At 37.9% G+C, this 17,703-nt stretch overlaps 1 long non-coding RNA gene across 1 annotated transcript in view; it reads right to left on the bottom strand.

Annotated features, from left to right (window-relative positions):
* Positions 1–1,162: 1,162 nt before the first annotated feature.
* LOC141378427 (uncharacterized) overlaps positions 1,163–17,703 on the bottom strand; it is a 47,702-nt gene continuing 31,161 nt past the window's right edge. Inside the window, exon 4 of the long non-coding RNA XR_015513600.1 lies at positions 1,163–4,424. This is a non-coding gene — a long non-coding RNA (uncharacterized LOC141378427). The remainder of the gene's footprint in view (positions 4,425–17,703) is intronic.

The following is a 17,703-nucleotide window of genomic DNA, read 5'->3' as shown; positions in this document are numbered from 1 at the left end:
GTAACCCCGACATGTTGGCCAAACTTGCCCACTGACCTCTTTCTGTCATGGCCTCCTAACCCCCCTATATTATAATTGGCTTCAACACTCTGTCTCCTCTCCACCAATCAGCTGGTGTGTGGTGTGCGGTCTGGTGCAATATGGCTGTCGTTGCGTCATCCAGGTGGATGCTGCACACTAGTGTTGAATGAGGAGATTTTACACAAAAAAAGTGTTAAACGGTTTGAGCGTCCAGAAAAGTTCATTCATGAATTCTCTTGTGGTACATTATGGGATAGGGTAACATGTATCAGATGCACACTTCCAAATCTCGCCAGAAGTTGTAGGTCATCTGGGAACTTCCTGCATTCTGTTTTGCGAATTCTATGAATTTGGACATACTATTCAGCTCACATACTGTTAGCAAACATCCCAAGTTAGGAAAAGTCATTCCCAGGGAAGACAGAGAATATTTGTGGGAGGTCGCGGGAGAGTGGGTGCCTGAAGAGTAGGTGGGGTGTGTGGGGGTTGGGGCTGATGGTGCGCGACATATCTGAAGAGCAGTGGGGGCGTGTGTGTTCGACGTATCTGAAGAGCGGTGGGGGCGTGTACGTACAACGTATCTGAAGAGTGGTGGAGGCGTGTGCGTGCGACGTATCTGAAGAGCGGTGGGGTCGTGTGCACTTGACATATCTGAAGAGCGGTGGGGTTGAGTTGCGCCTGACGTACCTGAAAAGTTGGGAGGGATGCGATGGAGAGGGGTGTGCACGTATTTAAGGACCGGGCAGGAGACGGGCAATTTTCAGGGGATTATCATTTGTTTGGAATCCAGGAGTCTATGCAGTTGCAGGAGACTCCCAGAACTTCCAGGAGACATGGGATGTCTTTGTTAGCGCACGATATAATATGGAAGTATGCAATTTTGGAAGCAGCCCTAGTAGTTTCAGAACTTAAAACAGCTTATATTGCTGTTTGCCAAAATGAGCTTAGTAATAAAAACGGACAACAGAGACATTAAACAAAATTTCTCAAAAGAGATTAAGCAACTTATGACCAAAGTTGGGCGCAAACCATATGCACACAGACTTTTAATTTTCAGACAGTGAACTTTTAAAGGGGTTAAAGTCTTTCCATTACAATCCATTTTACATTAAATATAAGATCTGATATTTTTTTTTTAATTAGCAATATTTACTGCCTGACAGAAATATGAGATTGGACAAGAAGCACTGCATTAAGTTCAATTTCTCCCCGCCATGTCTTTAAAATATGACAGTTTATTTTACCCCAGTATTTTCAATGGAATTTCTGCGCCAGCCTATTGCTACTGACGGTGCTAGTGGTTTCAATGGTCTTTCATCTCATTTTACGCTTGAAAAACTAAACGAAGTCTATTTAACTGAATGTATTGTAATTGCATTACTACATTGATGCTGTAAAAACAAACTTGTGAAACTGAAAATAGTCACATTAAGCTTTCATTGGTAAGGTTATCGTTGGCTTTAAAACTAGCTGTGCATAGAGCCCATTTTGCTTTGGGAGGCAGGTGTTCTAACAAGGACACTAAACACTGCTGATTCTAGCATCTGAGAAGCACAGAAGAGCAAAGAAATGCAGAGAAAGAGTGTTTGCACCGCTGTAGACATACAGATTTGTCAGGCAGATAACGCTTATATTGATGACGAAGCGGATTTATTAAAACAAACGTTGATATCAGGGCAGCATGGTGGCTAACACTGTGTGGAGTTTTCATGTTCTCCCCGTGTTGGCGTGGGTTTCCTCCGGCTGCTCCGGTTAACCCCACAGTCCAAAGACATGCGCTATAGGTGAATTGAATAAACTATGTTAGTGTATGAATGTGTGTGTGTGAATGAGTGTGTATCGGTGTTTCCCAGTACTGGGTTGTGGCTGGAAGGGAATCCTCTGTGTAAAATATATGCCGGAATAGTTGGTGGTTCATTCCACTGTAGCGACCCCTGAAATATAGACTAAGCCGAAGGAAAACTATTGATTGAATGAATGAACATTGGTATCATCTCTTTTAAAGAGAAAATGATTACTTCATATATGTTGAAGTTAAAAATAAGCTTGATGGACATCCACAACTTTGTTAATGCACATAAACAAACATCTTTGCTAAAGGGAGGTTTAAAATGTTTCTAAACTTTAAATATTTTTGGGGGGATGGGTGAAGGATAGTAGGTCCTAGAGTGACAGAAAGACTGGAAATGGCCTGTTGTTATCTAATCAATCCAGTGGGTTTTATTTGTAAGTCTACAATCTGTCACAGTGTATTGCAAAACTGGGGTCAAAACAGAACTGGGGTCAAAATAGCCCATCTTAGAATATTCATTGATTCTTGCTGAGTAACAAACAATGGACCAATCCAAGATGGTGAACATGTCAACATGTACGGAGCAGTCAAATGCTCAGTCTACATACACAGGTTGGAGAGAGTGGAGATGAAAGTAGATTGTGTTTGACTTTTCTTGTGTCACAATAATGCTCAATCTACAAGCTATTTAGTGTTATAAAACATACTTAAGTTTGCATTATCTGAGTTTTTTCCATTTAAAAGTTAATAAGGTATAAATTGCAAGAGTTTGTCTAGGCAAATGTAAGGTACTTTTGCTCCACTGCTAATTCCCATAATTTTACAATATAATATTCCATGTTTTTTTTTTCAATTTCACATATAAGTTTAGATGTTTTATACAATTAATGCATATTGTCAAAATCTAGATAATTAAAATTTGTATTGTTGGGTTACTTTTGAAACATTTGATAGAACTGAAATTTAAACTGAAAAATAATAGAGTACTTTTTGCAAAGAAAAAGTATCAGGGTTATAGTCAGGTATATTTAATATAAACAAGACTAAATCGGTAAATTGAAATAAGCAACTGAAAATAAGAACTGAAATAAGCAACCCAGGCGCATTCTGATTATGTACCCCTTTATAAATTTCTCGAGAGTGCCATATACAGCCCAGGAGTTACATTTTTTTGCAGTTTTTGTTTTTCGCGAATCCATCAGAGGCCGCTGTGTAGGCTTTTTGAGATCTCAAATTTCTTTTGTGAGTGCCATTCGCGGCTGCTGTTCTCACGTAAATCTTCTCATGTAAGCTGTCAATTGACTGAATCCTCCACCCACCCCTTCCCTAAACCCAACCAATAGTGTTTTAAAAAGCACAGATTGACCAGCGCCCACCCATTTCCCTAAACCCAAACAACAGTGTTTTCAAAAGCAATCCAGAAAAGAAAAGCCCTCTCAGCAGCCTGATTTTTACCACATTTTCAGTTTTTACCTGCTTTCTTGAATTGTTCTATACCGGCCTCGAACCCTGTCGTCGCAGTCAACTTTGCTTGACATCTCAAATCCTCCGATGTAGGCGACAAGCCACTGGACAAACTGGTAACAGCAGAAAAGCCGTCCACACAGAGGTAAGTGGTTAGCTGGTAAGCGTGGCATTATACAGGCCCATAGCATTCGTTTTAAAGACAAAATGCAGCCATACATTCCTCTGGCTACATTATTCACACAGAAATGTATATTGAGTTATGTTTTCAGAATGAGTCTATGTTGGAAATAAGTAGGTAGCAATGTGCAATTTGTGTTTAGAGTGAAATTATTTTAAAGTTGTTCTAAATTTGTATAAAATACAACCTAATATTATTAAACCATGCTTATTATTTAGATATATTTTTGTCTAAAACAATGGTTTAAAATTTAATGAAAAGTTTTACTTTCGCCTCGCATACAATTTCCAAGTCCATATTAAGGTTCTTAAAGAATTACTCATTTATTGGTGTCCACAAGCACCAACCTGGCATCCTAAATGCTTTCCAAACTACCCTTCCATAATGACTGGCTAATTTTCTAGTTTGTAGACAAATTTGAACTTTTTACGACACAGCAAATGAGCAAATCGCAGCAGGCACAGAACGCGGGCAGCATTGTCAAAAAAGATTTAGATATGAGCAAAAAAGCTGACAGTGTTAATATGGAACCAAAAAGAGGAGCGCAACCTGGCATTCACTCAAATTTTGCACCTGCACCTTAACAAATGGAGCTCTCCTGTGAGCCTCTCTGGCTTTCTCTGACTCCATCTCTCATTTCTGTTCAGCAAAAAAAAACTCTCATTCTGCCCTACACCCCGGCTCCGGGAGACAGTTTTGGGGTGTTTCTTCAGTTTGGTGAAGTGAGTGTGCGTTCAGTTGGTCTTGTCCCTGAGGTAGCGCAACAATGAAGTGGACCTGTTTGTGAATGCAGTGCCAGGATTGGTGGATGACACAGTGAGGAGTTAGAGACACCTGGTCTGCCTGAAGGGCAAGCGGAAAACTTCTTCCCCCTTTCCCTCGCTCTGAGAAAACAGCTGCTGATCAGCATCTCACAGCCATCTTACCATACTGGCTCAACCCAGGCCATCAATCAGCCAACACCTCCTGGGTGAAAGAGAGAAAGAGAAAGAGAGAGCGATGAGAAGTACCTCATTTTCTTTGGCATGGGTGTTCGGTATACATTCACATAAGTGTCATATCAGTTTGACTGCTCTCAATTTGTCGACTGACATTCATGACCCTTTGAAATAGTTTATTGAGCAGTTCTTTCCTCTGTAGATGCGGTTCTTATCAAAACAGGACGGTTTTGCCATGACCGTAATTATTGTAGGATCTCTTGTATTATAATTATTGTCAAGTATGTCAATCAGTTTGCAACAAACAAATGAGTTTCACCAATGAATGGCACTTAATAAAGCTTAAGAATATGTCCTGAATCAGTGTTTTTGAACAAACCATTTAAGCCCCCGTTTACACTAATGCGTTTTCGTTTTAAAATGCATAAGTTTTGCAACGGTTACGCCATCCGTCCACACTACGCCGGAGTTCTCGAGCGCCGAAAATGGAGCGTTTTGAAAACGCTGAAGAGGCCATTTTCATTCTGAAACGCTGCTGCTTCATCTCTAACAATAACCAAATGCCGAGTGAGACGCATGCTTTCTGTTTATACTAGAACGCGCATGCCCAGAGTGCGCGAATGGTCACATGATATATGTTTTTGGTGGCGTAGTGTGGACGGAGATATGTTCAGAGACGCTAGGTAAAACGCTAGTGTGGACGCGGATCGTTTTTGATCTAAAACGCCGTTTTAAAACTAAAACGCACTAGTGTAAACAGGGCCTAAGTCAATGATTTATAAACACAAGTATTCTTTCATTTTCCTTCAGCTTAGTCTCTATTTCAGAGGTTGCCACAGCAGAATAAATCGACAACTATTCCAGCAAATGTTTAACACAGCAGATGCCCTTCCAGCCACAACCCAATACTGGGAAACACCCATAAACACTCATTCACACACACACACACATACACCCAACTTCGTTTATTCAATTGACCTTTACCACGTCTTTGCATTGTGGGTGAAACCAGAGCACCCAGAGTAAACCCACGTGAACATGGGGTGAACATGCAAACTTCATACAGAAGTGCCAACTGACCCAGTCAGAACTCGAACCAGAAACCTTCTTGCTGTAAGGAGACAGTGCTAACCATCGAGCCACTATGACGCCCTAAAAACAGGTAATGCATTTGAATTCAAACTTACTTCAGGACCATAAAAAGTATATTCTGTAATAATCATGAGCAGTATGAATGCTATTCAGACATATCACATCACATAACCTAAGCTACCAGTAGGGCCACACTAAAATCATGCTGACTTTTGAGCCCATCATTCAATCTATTTGTTTATTCACTTATGTAAATGTGTGTGAATATAAGAAGAGTTCAGATGCAAAAACCTCTAAGTGCCATCTGAAATTTTCATCAGAAATTAGCATTTTTCTCAGACTCCTGTTTGTGTTGAGTTATTTCAAGGTAAAGACCTTTAAAAGAGTGTACTCTTTGCCATAAACTTAAAAGTACTGAACCTACACACAGGAGCATGATAAAAACGGTCATTTTTGAAGGATGTTTCAAAAAGCTTTTAGAGGTGTTTGCATCAGAACTCTTCAAATATTGATTAATTTTGCATAATATTATTGAATGGTATGCAAATGTTTAGATCCTTTATGCACAATTAAATTTGTAAAGTACTATTTCTTTGTGTTTTAGTGGAAGTATTATATGAGAGACCTGCTGCAGCTTTGTTTACCAAACAAATTATTATATTGGATTTTGTCTGTAAACCTTAAGTTAAAAAAATGAATAATTTTTTGCATAAATTCACAGATTTTATTTATTTATTTGAATTGTTTTTTTTTGACAGAATTTTAAGCAGAAATACCCCCCAAAATCAGCAGATTCTCTCGAATTTTGCCTGCCAGCATAATTTGCATCGCTTCACTTCCATTTGCAAATCATCTCCAATGCTCTAATGGGACAGTAGAGTGTCCATCACATACACACTTCAGAATCTTAATTAAAGCAGGCCATCTAGGTATTTTTTTACTGTTTTACAAATATTATGAATATGAAAGTACCGCTTAGCACATATACGGCAGAGGTCACGTTAACAGAATATTTTCCGTCTTTTTGACGGATTATGCTAAGGGTGATCTATTGTAATTTGTAGCTAACTGTAATTCCCACTCCTGTCCAGCTGGTGGCGATTGCCCTTGTTTTGTCTCCTCTTTGTCACCGCTGCAAAATGTAGCTAAATGTCACAGCAGCTGAGAAGTGTGAGAAGTTTCTTTAAACAGCCAAATAGTTGTGATATTAATAATAAAGGTGAAAAAAGAGGAAGTGATGCAGTGGAAGATGAAGAAAAAACAGACAAAAATACGATCCAACCAAGCAGCAGCTAGCAAGGAGGTCAGGTTTATTGTTTTTATATTGATCGTGTGCACTACAAAATAATTTATTCATTTTTAGTATTATTTGTTTCTTGAAATCAATAAATGTTTTTTATTATTTATTTTGTCCTTTTTTTTCATCATTTTTGTTATAGGATATGTATGCTGTTTGCATTTTATTCAAAGGTTAAACGCAGTGCCTACAGTTTACATTATAGCCTGCGTTTGCTGTTATATAAATTAAAATGGCTATAATTACCAATGTAATGCCAAAAGGTTTTATATGGAGGTTTATGAAGACTGAGTCGCACCAGCTCCTGGCCGCAGAGCACATTACTCGCAGGCCAATTCTGGCTCGCGAACGGCCGCCGCATCTGACCCGATTGACACGGGCTGGAATCGGGCAACTGAGTCCACAGGCATCCGGCCCGAGTACAGCAGCCGGAGTCTCCGGCAGGCGAGAATCTAGCCGGAACTGGCCGGAGTGTATTTTCCTATCTAGGGTGCGTTAGAGTGCGTTGTGAGCACTAACAGACTCAGAGGGGTGCAGCCGCGCCCCTGGTGCTGAAGGAGCGCGTGCTGTAGTATTTTTCCCCGGTGAAACAAGTGCCTGCAGGATCGGGAAATCCCACATTCAGAGAATCCAGCAAACTTTCTGATCACAGCCTTAGGAGAAATGTTTCCTAACTTTAAAACGCTGGCTGAAGTGGCGTTAGTAAATCTGGTCTTTGGTCACAAGAAGTCGACTTTCCGAGGCAAGGACAGTCTCCCTTGATGCGTCTGATTACGCACAGGCAAGCACCCAGTTCAGGTCGACGCAGGAGGAAGATATGAGTTAAGGCAGATAGGAGTTTTTGTTCATTTGTCAAATAAATAAATGAATAATTTAGCCTATATGCTCATCGTGCAACTTCATTATTAAAATATGAATGAAAAAAGCAATCAGAAAATATGCTAATTAATTGACGGTCAATAATAGGTTATGACCGAATTTTTACAACCCTCTCCGTCAAAATGACGGACAATGAGAAAGTCTAACACGACCTCTGATATACGGTATACAGTTTTTCACACATTCCAATCTAGGGAAGAAGTATGCTGAGCCAAGTAACTTTCTTGTTTCTAAATGAATCAGCATTTTGAACTAATTATTTCAATGAATGTTTTGTTGTTGTTGCCTTAATTTGAATGATATAATTTTTTTTCAGTTTAGCTTTAGTTTTAATAATGCTGTTATACTTTTTTAATTTCATTACATTTTATTACTATTTCAAGAGTTCACACTTAGCTGATGATCAATAATAAGCAAGTTTGGCATGCTGGCCCGGGAGAGAGCCCTGAGCTCAAAAGGTCCTTGAGCCCTAGGCTACCACCCATTTGCAGGGCGAGAGGGGAGCCTTGAGCTCAGGTAGATCTAGACAACTCCCCCCTTGACAAGAGCTCATGACTAAAATGAATGCTATAAAGACATATGCTGCAGGATGAGAGATTGACTGTAGTGCTAAATTTAGATTGATCAATTCACTTGTTGTGCATGTTTTTGGAAAGTGGGAGGAAACCGGAGGACCCTGGGAAAACCCACGTGAGCATGGGAAGAACATGCAAACTACACACAGAAACAACTGCCGGCCTGTTAAAGGACTAGAACCGGTGACGTTCTTGCTGTGAGGCAACAGTGCTAACCACTGGGCCACCGTGCCGCCCTATGGAGGGAAAGGTGAAGAGGTAGGGGTGGAAGGGGGGATTCTTCAAATCGAAGATGATTGTAGTGAAAAACCCTGGCTCTTTATAGTGGGTTAGGAATGGCCTGATTGGTGGATCATGCATGCTAATGCAAAACCAGCCGTGTTCAATCATAATCACGAGAACATCTCGAAATTAGTTTATGAATAAACTTCACTTCATTTCAGTTGGCTGATTAAATTTTATGCAATGCAATATATGGCCCGTTTCCACTTACTGGTATGATACAGTACGGTACGGGTCACCTTTATCAGCTTTACCAACGGTATCCTTACAAAGTAAATAAATAAATAAATGGAAGATAAATGAACACATACAACCCCTTACAGTCTCCGATATGTTACCAATTACAAAAAAAAAAACTATACACAGCATACATTTAATCCTCATTTGGGTTCAAAAACAACACACAACATATAGCCTACAGTAACCTCTCATCTGTATCTTAAATTTTCCCCAGCACATGTAAAGTTAACATATTGTTCTGAGGTTATAATAGTCCAAAAGGCAATGATAATGGACGACCATAATTCAACAGGTTGCTGAAAAAATCATTTACTCCTTTGTTTTTTCATGCGTCACTCTCGCGTTGGTCCATTTCTAAAAGGAGCAGAATGTGAAACCGTTCGCGATTTAGACGGCCTTGTAAACAACAATGGGGCACAGGGTAGATTCGGATTTTCATCTTGGCTTTGTGGCTGGACATCAAGATGACAACAAGGTTTATTGAAGCTCGAGTCGACCATGGCTCGTTATTATATTTAAAAATTATTACAGTGTAATATCTCAGCTGTGTATTTTAAAATGGAGCTTCCTCTGTTTTCATTCAACTAGCTTGTGCACGAGCTAGTGACGCTTCTCTGTAAACCAAGTGTTCAGTTGCGCATCTAGCTCTGTCTTTTGGTTCTCTTTCAAAAGGGTACTCAATAAGTGGAACGGTACGGTTCACTCTTTGGTAACTTTTGACTGTGGAAACAGCTATAAAATGGCCCATTTCCAAAAAGGGTCACCTTTATCACGCCCCATTCACATGGGGCTTCAGCTTCAACGCTTCCCATTCACTTTGAATGGGTGACGTCAGGCATTGCCGAACTGCATTGTGGATCCGTCGGCGCCGCTTCAGAGGCGTTGCTTGCTGCAGAAGTTGGGACTAGGTAAACTTTTCAAGCGCTGATGAAAGCATCAGCCAATCAGATCGCTGTTTGCAAATACACCAGCTAGACAGTGGCCTATTGCTGACTGAATTTAATTGGCTGGCGCTGCTATGACGATCGTGTTAGCCCCAACTTCAGACATGTCTTCAGTCAAGCGTTGACGCTGAACCGTGTGAATGGGCCGTCAGGCTTGCATCTCCACAGCCAAAAGGGTACCAATTGTCATGAGTAATTCCGTCATTCTGAGTTCATAATAGTCCAAAATGATGATTATAATAGTTAAACATGAAAGTTTGTTCATCTTTTAGGTTGCTGAAAGAATCATTAGCTTCCTTGTTTTTTCGAGCTTCTCCTTTTGTTTTTTTCAAGCGCCACTGTCGCGTTTGTCCATTTCTAAAAGGAACGGATATCTGAAGCACTTCAATAATCATGTTATTATCTTCAGCTCAAGAAGTTTGTTATTTCAAATACAGAAACATGGTAAGAGCACGCCATAACAAAAAAAGTACCAAACCGTACCGTACAACATAGTGGAAACGGGCCAATAGTAATTCTTGTTTGATTTAAGTGTTTCCAACCTTTGTTTTATTTTTATGATAATTTAATTAACATAAATGAGCAGCACGGTGGCTTAGTGGTTAGCATTGTCAAAGCAAGAAGGTTGCTGGTTCTAGTCCCGGCTGGACTAGGAGGCATTTCTTTGTGGAGTTTTCATGTTATATGCGTAGGTTTCCTCCTATTTATAATTAGTACTGTCTGAGTGTGTGTTCACGATGGGTGTTTCCCAGTGGAAGGGCATCCGCCGCATAAAACATATGCCAGAGTAATTGGCGGTTCATTCTGCTGTGGACCAGGAACTAAGCCGAAGGACAGTGAGAGAGTGAATTAACAAAAAAAAAAAAATGAATGGCTTTTGTTTCAGTTAAAGGGCACCTAGGTTACCCCTTTTTTCAGATTTAATATAAGTCTTTTGCGTCTCTAGAATGTGTATATAAAATTTCAGATCAAAATACCCATCAGATTTTTCATTATACCTTTTACAAGATGCTGTTTTATACTGATTTCCAGCAGGGGGTGGTTTTGTCGTACTGCGCCTTTAAGACGAGTCTTTCCCGCCCACTATTTCTACATGCCTCCTCCCTCAGCTGCGTCAGTCAACAGACAGACTTAAAGGAAGAAGGTCTCACGTAGCGTTTGTGAGATACTACAGTAAGAACTAACCTTTACTAATTAGTATTGTGAAGTTGCATTGATGAGTCACACACAATATCGTTACAAAGTTAACGCGCGCGCCCGCGCACACACACACACACACACACACACACAGGCAGGCAGACAGAGCACGCTTAGCTTAGTTAAGGCTAACCTCAAGTACTTTGTGGATATCTGTTATGCTAATGTACAAAATAAACCTGATTTAACTTCCACAAACCGGGATTGAATCGTCTTCTTTTATAATTGTTCTGACACACGGCTGTGCTGATGAAGTCAAGCTGAAGTAAAACGCTGAAATTAATTACACACATACTCTGTTTTAAAACACTTTAAACATGTGAAACTTACTCTTAATCACATTTGATGATGATTGCTGATCCTAGCGAACAGAACAGACCTTTTATTCCCGGTTGCTTTGCGTATGTCTGCCTGGTCTTGTTGACATATACACGCGACTACCGGAACATGTTAATGCGCGCAGCTGTCAATCAATTCGGTGGGCGGGGGGATCGCACAACTGCGTAATGGTGCGATCGATTTGAAAACAGCTCCAATTGGCCGACCCTTTTTTTTGTAGTTAAATTGAAAAAAAAGGACTGGGTGTGTTCATATCACCCCAGTATGACGGTCTATACACTATACCAACACACAGATCTGTCCAAACAGCTTGAAAAGTAGATTTTTTACCATTGGTGCCCTTTAACAACATTAATTGAGGGAAGAACTTATTAAAAGGTTACTCAGTTGGCTGTATGCAGAAATCAAGTTTTAGCATAAAAGTAACATCATACTTAAGGTAACAAAAATGGAATAAAGTAGCCCACACCTCAAAAGCAAAGCCAAATTTACATTGGTTTTGATGAAAATGTCAAGAAATCGCATGCAGTAATCTGAGCTGGTTAAGACTTGCATGCAAATTGAAACAGTGAAAAGTGAAGTTCGCACTTTGACTGCAGACTAGAAATGTGAACTGGGACGCAGTCAGCTTTCAACTCCCAATCATGTCGCAGCATTGTGCCCGCTTCCATCTGTAAGAGCTTTAAAACTTCCTTTTCATCACGCAAGTGTGCTAAAAGAGGGAATCCTGAACGTCTGTCTGTCTTGAATAATGGAAAGTTGCAGGAGGAGCTGGTAGGCAGAGCCGGTGACATACGGACCCAGACACGTACTCCGGCACACAACTTGGTCAGCACAGATGAGTTGTGGGAAAACAAGCAGCTGCGGGAGGAAGAATGGACCATAAGGCTCGACCGCTTGCCAAATTTCATCATCTATTATGGATTGCCTGAGAAGCGAACTCCACTGCGACCGGGGGCATGTCTGAATCACATGCAATCGCAAATCCACAGCGAGAGCAGCGCACAGATATTGGATATGTGCTTTGAGCCCGGACCGGCTTTATGGAATTTAACATGTTACTACAGAATTAAAGGATTTAGATGGTTGAAATATCTTGCATTGAAATACCCCTGCAATTTCAAATCAGATATAATGCAGATTTACCGCCTTACCGGGAGATTTATTGCCTGTTTGCTTAGAATGATAAGTAGAGGATAAATCCGATCAATTTATTATAAAATAAAGTATGATAAAGAGCATCAGGGCAAATCCAAATTGAAAACACACCAAACGTGTGTGCTTTATTTTTAGCTTATATGTGGTCCTTTTTGTTTTATAATCCTGAAAGAAATATGGTGTTTGCCCGCCTTTAAAAAGGTAACTGCCATTCTGTTGGCTTTTATTTTAATGAATATTTTTTCCAAGTACTGTACAAATCAACTAGCAGTAATCAGAACATCATACACTCCCTTCTTTAAAAACGTAATTCTGACTTGATTGATGATTGTAACTTTTCAGTAACTTTAACTTATTTTAACTCTATTAACTTCAAGTCAAAATTGAGCTGTAAATGATCATAGTTAGAATGTTTAGAGGAGACCATCCAAATAATATGTTATCAGAAATTGTACATCTGTACTGTAAGGGTACCTTTATATGTATGACTGTATAATATATAATCAACAACATATTTGAATGTACATGACAAAAATCTACTTTGAAAAAAATTCTTGAAATCCTGATTAAACAAGTACACTGAAAATGATTTAAAGATGATTCCTTGGATTTACTTTTTTTTTTTAGTTAAGTGGTTGTAAACATTTTATTTCGGCTGAATTTAAACAAATAAGTTGAACATTAAAAAATTGTATTTGTTGAAATTCAACTTATATAAATTGTTTGCAACAATTTTAAAGAATAATTTTTTAAGAGTTTAGTTATTTTAGAGTTTAGAAAAGATTCAAAATGTCTAATACAATTACTATATTTTTCCCAATTATTTTTTATGTGTTCATAAAAAATAAAATGAAAACATGTCTTTGGAGAATCACAGCACTTGACATTGTACAGTCTATTGTTACAATCTATATGCTTTTTTTATTTAGCGGTTTTGTTAAAAATTCTCATGAAAAAAAATTTGTGCTTAAAATTATTTAAAATGTATTGATTATGGAGTATTCAAACTGAGGAGCTGAAACATAAGGTTTACATAAAATACGCTCAATTCAGCTCTTATCTTAAAACCTTTGTAATCCATCCAATTTAAATGTTATCACTCGATTGAATGGGCGTTATCAGCTGATAGATATGGGCCAGTAGGGGAATTCTGTGCCTACTAGTAGGCTTAGAAGGCTGTAATCATCCATCCACAAATCAGTTATGGATCACATATGGCTGAGATCAGAAGTTAATGAGAATTATTTTATTATTTATTCAATTTCCCATTAATTGTATTTTATTAACGTCTACCTTTACCCCAACCCTAAAGCCAACCATCACAGTAATGTAAAAACAGATCTATATCTGACTAACCATGCGGATGGATGATTACAGCCTTCTGAGCCTACCAGTAGGCGCAGAAAGCCCCTACTATCCCATATCTATCAGCTGATAACCACTGATAATGCCCATTTAATCAAATGATAACACTAGAATCGGGTGAATGGAATTCTCATAAAGCATATACCTCTCTCCCTCTCTATACACACACACACACGCACGCACGCAAGTCACGCATGCAAACACTCTGTTTTTACACCCTGATGATCTTTAGTGAAAGATCAGAGCAATGCCATGTGGCATTTATAAAACCAGCTTAAACACCAGATCACAAGATGTGGCTATATATTTTTTGTAGAATTAAGAATACATTTCAGTACAAAAGTTTGTGTAAACATGTCTATGTACATGTCTATGTACATTGCATGCACAGATTTGTGCAAAAACATGCTTGATGAATTATAGACAAACTATTGTATTTTGCTATAACTATTTAATAAGTATTGCTCAATAGTAAACAATGACAAAAATGTCAAAAGTAAAATTAAATAAAAGTTTTAAATAAATATGAAATATTAAATACTAAGGGTGTAACGAGACACGTATTCGTATTGAACCGCTCGGTACGAGACTTTACATTATTCCTTCATAAGCCTATTTGAGTCAGATAATTCCTGCTTTCAGATCCACTGAAATGGCAGGTGACAGTCAAATCAAGCAGATCTGTCCTGTCTGAGGGAAAGGTGGACACTAATCTTTCTGAAAATAAAAAAAAAAATACTTCAAAATTGATTGAAACTGAGTTCCATATACAAACTAAATTGTTCTTTTCTTTTTATTCGTTTAACTGCTACAATATTATATTTATTTTCTATAGGAAGCTTTTTGGTTTTGAGTATAAAGAAGGATTTGTTTTATTTGCTGCTAAGCAAAAACCCCGGAAGTATAGCTCTATCACTGTTTAAAGCAAAAGAAAAAAAAAAACAGGATCATACTTTTATGTTGTTAGTTGTAATACATTAAAAAATTAAATCAGAGAAATCATCTGGCTTTTTTCTTTTTTTGCTGTATCGAAAACATACCAAACCATGACACCACTGTATCGTATCGAACCGAACCGTTATACCCCTATTAAATACATACGTACACATACAATTTAGTTTTCTTAATGGTCAAATTTATAGCATGTTCACTCCCAAAAATTGTGTAACTTTCTATAAAGACCATACTTATAATAAATTACAACTGTTTATAATTATTTATAATCAACCATATAAATTCAGACCAAACCGTATACTGTATTATAACGACAGTTATAGCTATATTTATAATAGTGTTTTTATTACTTACTAGTGATAGATTTCACATTTTAAAGAAATGAATCGAAAACTAAAACATTATTCATGAACTGAATAAAAATCTATTAAATCCAGCTAATTCAGCAGGTTGGCGCTATAGAACTGCAGAAAAAATTGTGTTGCCTTGGTTACTGCAGTAAACAAAGCAGCATGATGTCAAGTCTAGTATGATGTCATTGATTTCATAAACTACACAGCATCCTGAAATTCACAGATTTAATTCAGGCAAACTTTAGCATACAACCATACATTGCATAATCAAAAATTATATCAAATGTAACACCTTGCAAAATAGAATTTAAGACTTTAATACTTTTTAGGGGCCTTAAATTTCTATACATTGATTTATCAACTTTTAATACTTGTTAAGACCCCGCGGACAGCCTGTATGAGTATCACAGAAAGTGTTGCCAAAAATATTTTATCATATAGCAAGTCAACTTAATTAAATTACACCATGGTGCCTAATAAATACAAATGACAAGGTACTTCAAGGAATTAATTCAGAACTACCACCCACAAAATAAATAAAAAAAATAAAACGATTGTTGCAGCTATTTCGAATAAATATCACAGCAACACAAGGAAAAGTTAGTATCTCTAATCTAAAATGTCACTGACTCCATAAAGGCCAATATATCCTTACAGTTAATTATCTGCAGCATGTGAGATCCCTTGTAAGAAGCAGAACTAAAGCAGCGTCTAGAGTTTCTATATCTTTTCTGAGGGAGCACTTTGGCAGGCGCCATCTCCACACAGCAGTCAATTGCCTTGTAAATTACAGGGCCGGGGTAATAAAAACTGATTTGTATATCACCAGGAGTGGAGAGTGTGTCTGTCTTGTAAATTTAATTAAACAGCAGGTGCAAAATCAGGTCATATGGCTTTGATGTGCCCCATGTGAGAATGACAACCAGACAAAGATTCTAATATGGGCAGCATTTACATATTTTTGCATGGGCGCTCATACCCTGTAGTGCATAGAATCTCCCCCCTACAAAAAAAATCAAACGGGATTCAAATGAACCGCCACCTCCGATTTTAATAGATCTGCACCCAAATAAACGTTTAAGCTCTTCACAACAGCTTTAATGCTGGATAAATGCTGCTATTAAAGACGACTCACCTAGAGCTCATACAAATTATCAGCTTATTGAATGCACAAAATTCATGAGAAAAGAATAAATAAAATAAAAGTACTTGCATTTTACACACATACTATGATACCTACCTGCTACAAAAAATAAATAAATAAAATTAAAAAAAAAGTTCTGCACTCTAAAAAATGATGGTTCTAAAAAGGATCATTGCACACACAGTTGAGGGCAAAATTATTAGCCCTCCTATGCAATATTTATTCTTTTTCAAACATCTCAAGTGATACATAGAGGATTAAGGACATTTTTATTTCCTAAAATATGTTTTCGTCTGGAGAAAGTCTTATTTGCTTTATTTTGGCTAGAATAAAAGCAGTTTTTAATTGTTTTTAAATCATTTTAAGGTCAATATTATTATTTACACATTTCTTTTTTTGATTGGCTACAGAACAAATCATGCTATACAATGACTTAATCAGCCTAATAACTTGCCTAGTTAACCTACTTAACCTCAGTGTTTCCTCTAGGATTTTTTCCAGCTGTGGCGGTGGGTCTTTTACAAAGTTGTTCCAACTACCTACGGCGTTATTTCAATGAAAAAAGTCGTGAGCGCAGTATTACAAGTCAAGATTGCATTAATGTATAAAGTCATTGTATGCAGAACCATAGACCTTTTTCTATAAAGTATAATTATGGAAACTTTGTTCATCTTAACTGAAAGCTACATTGTGTTTGCTGGCCTCACGCATCACACACCTGTCAGTCAGTCAGTCAGTCAGTCAGCATGTCACCTTAAAGGGTTAAACAAATAACGCATAGCACTACTATGGTTACAGAAAAGTTTGCGCTTTTATAATTCACCTACCTTTTAATACATTTTGGTGAAATTATAACCCGCTATTAAAAAAATACCAGAATGTTTTGAATGAGAATCTGTAAATGTAGCCATGGCGGGATCGATTTTGGTGTGGCACCCCACCATGGAGGAATGAACGTAGCGAAAACCATAAACCTATTTTTTTTTTAAATCTAGTAAAATATTATGTTCCATCATCATGGCAAAGATAGATGAAATTAGTTATTAGGAATGAGTTATTAAAACTATTGTGTTTTAGAAATGTGTTCTCCGTTAAACAGAAATTGAGTGAAATTTCATTTATTCATTAATTTGCCTTCGGCTTAGGCCCTTTATTTATCAAGGGTCCCTTAGGGGAATGAACCAGTAACTTATCCAACAAATGTTTTATACAGCAGATGCCATATTTACACAGCAGGGTTGGGGTAGGGGTAAATCTTAATAAAATACAGTAAATGGAAAATTTTATAAATAATATAAAAAATCCTCCCGGTTAATCAGCAATACTAATAGAGAAAACTTCCGATCTTTTCTTGGATTACTGTGACGATTTATAAATAACATAAATAATTCTTGTTAACTTCTGTCCGCAGCCGTATGACCCAGAGCTGATTAGCCATGTGGATGGATGATAACAGCCTTCTGAGCCTACTAGTAGACACAAAAAGCC

The sequence above is a fragment of the Danio rerio genome, chromosome 17, assembly GCF_052040795.2.
Source record: "Danio rerio strain M-AB ecotype USA chromosome 17, GRCz13ab, whole genome shotgun sequence".
Taxonomy (NCBI): Eukaryota; Metazoa; Chordata; class Actinopteri; order Cypriniformes; family Danionidae; genus Danio; species Danio rerio.
Note: the sequence above shows the minus strand (reverse complement) of the source record. Positions and strands in the feature narration are given on the sequence as shown.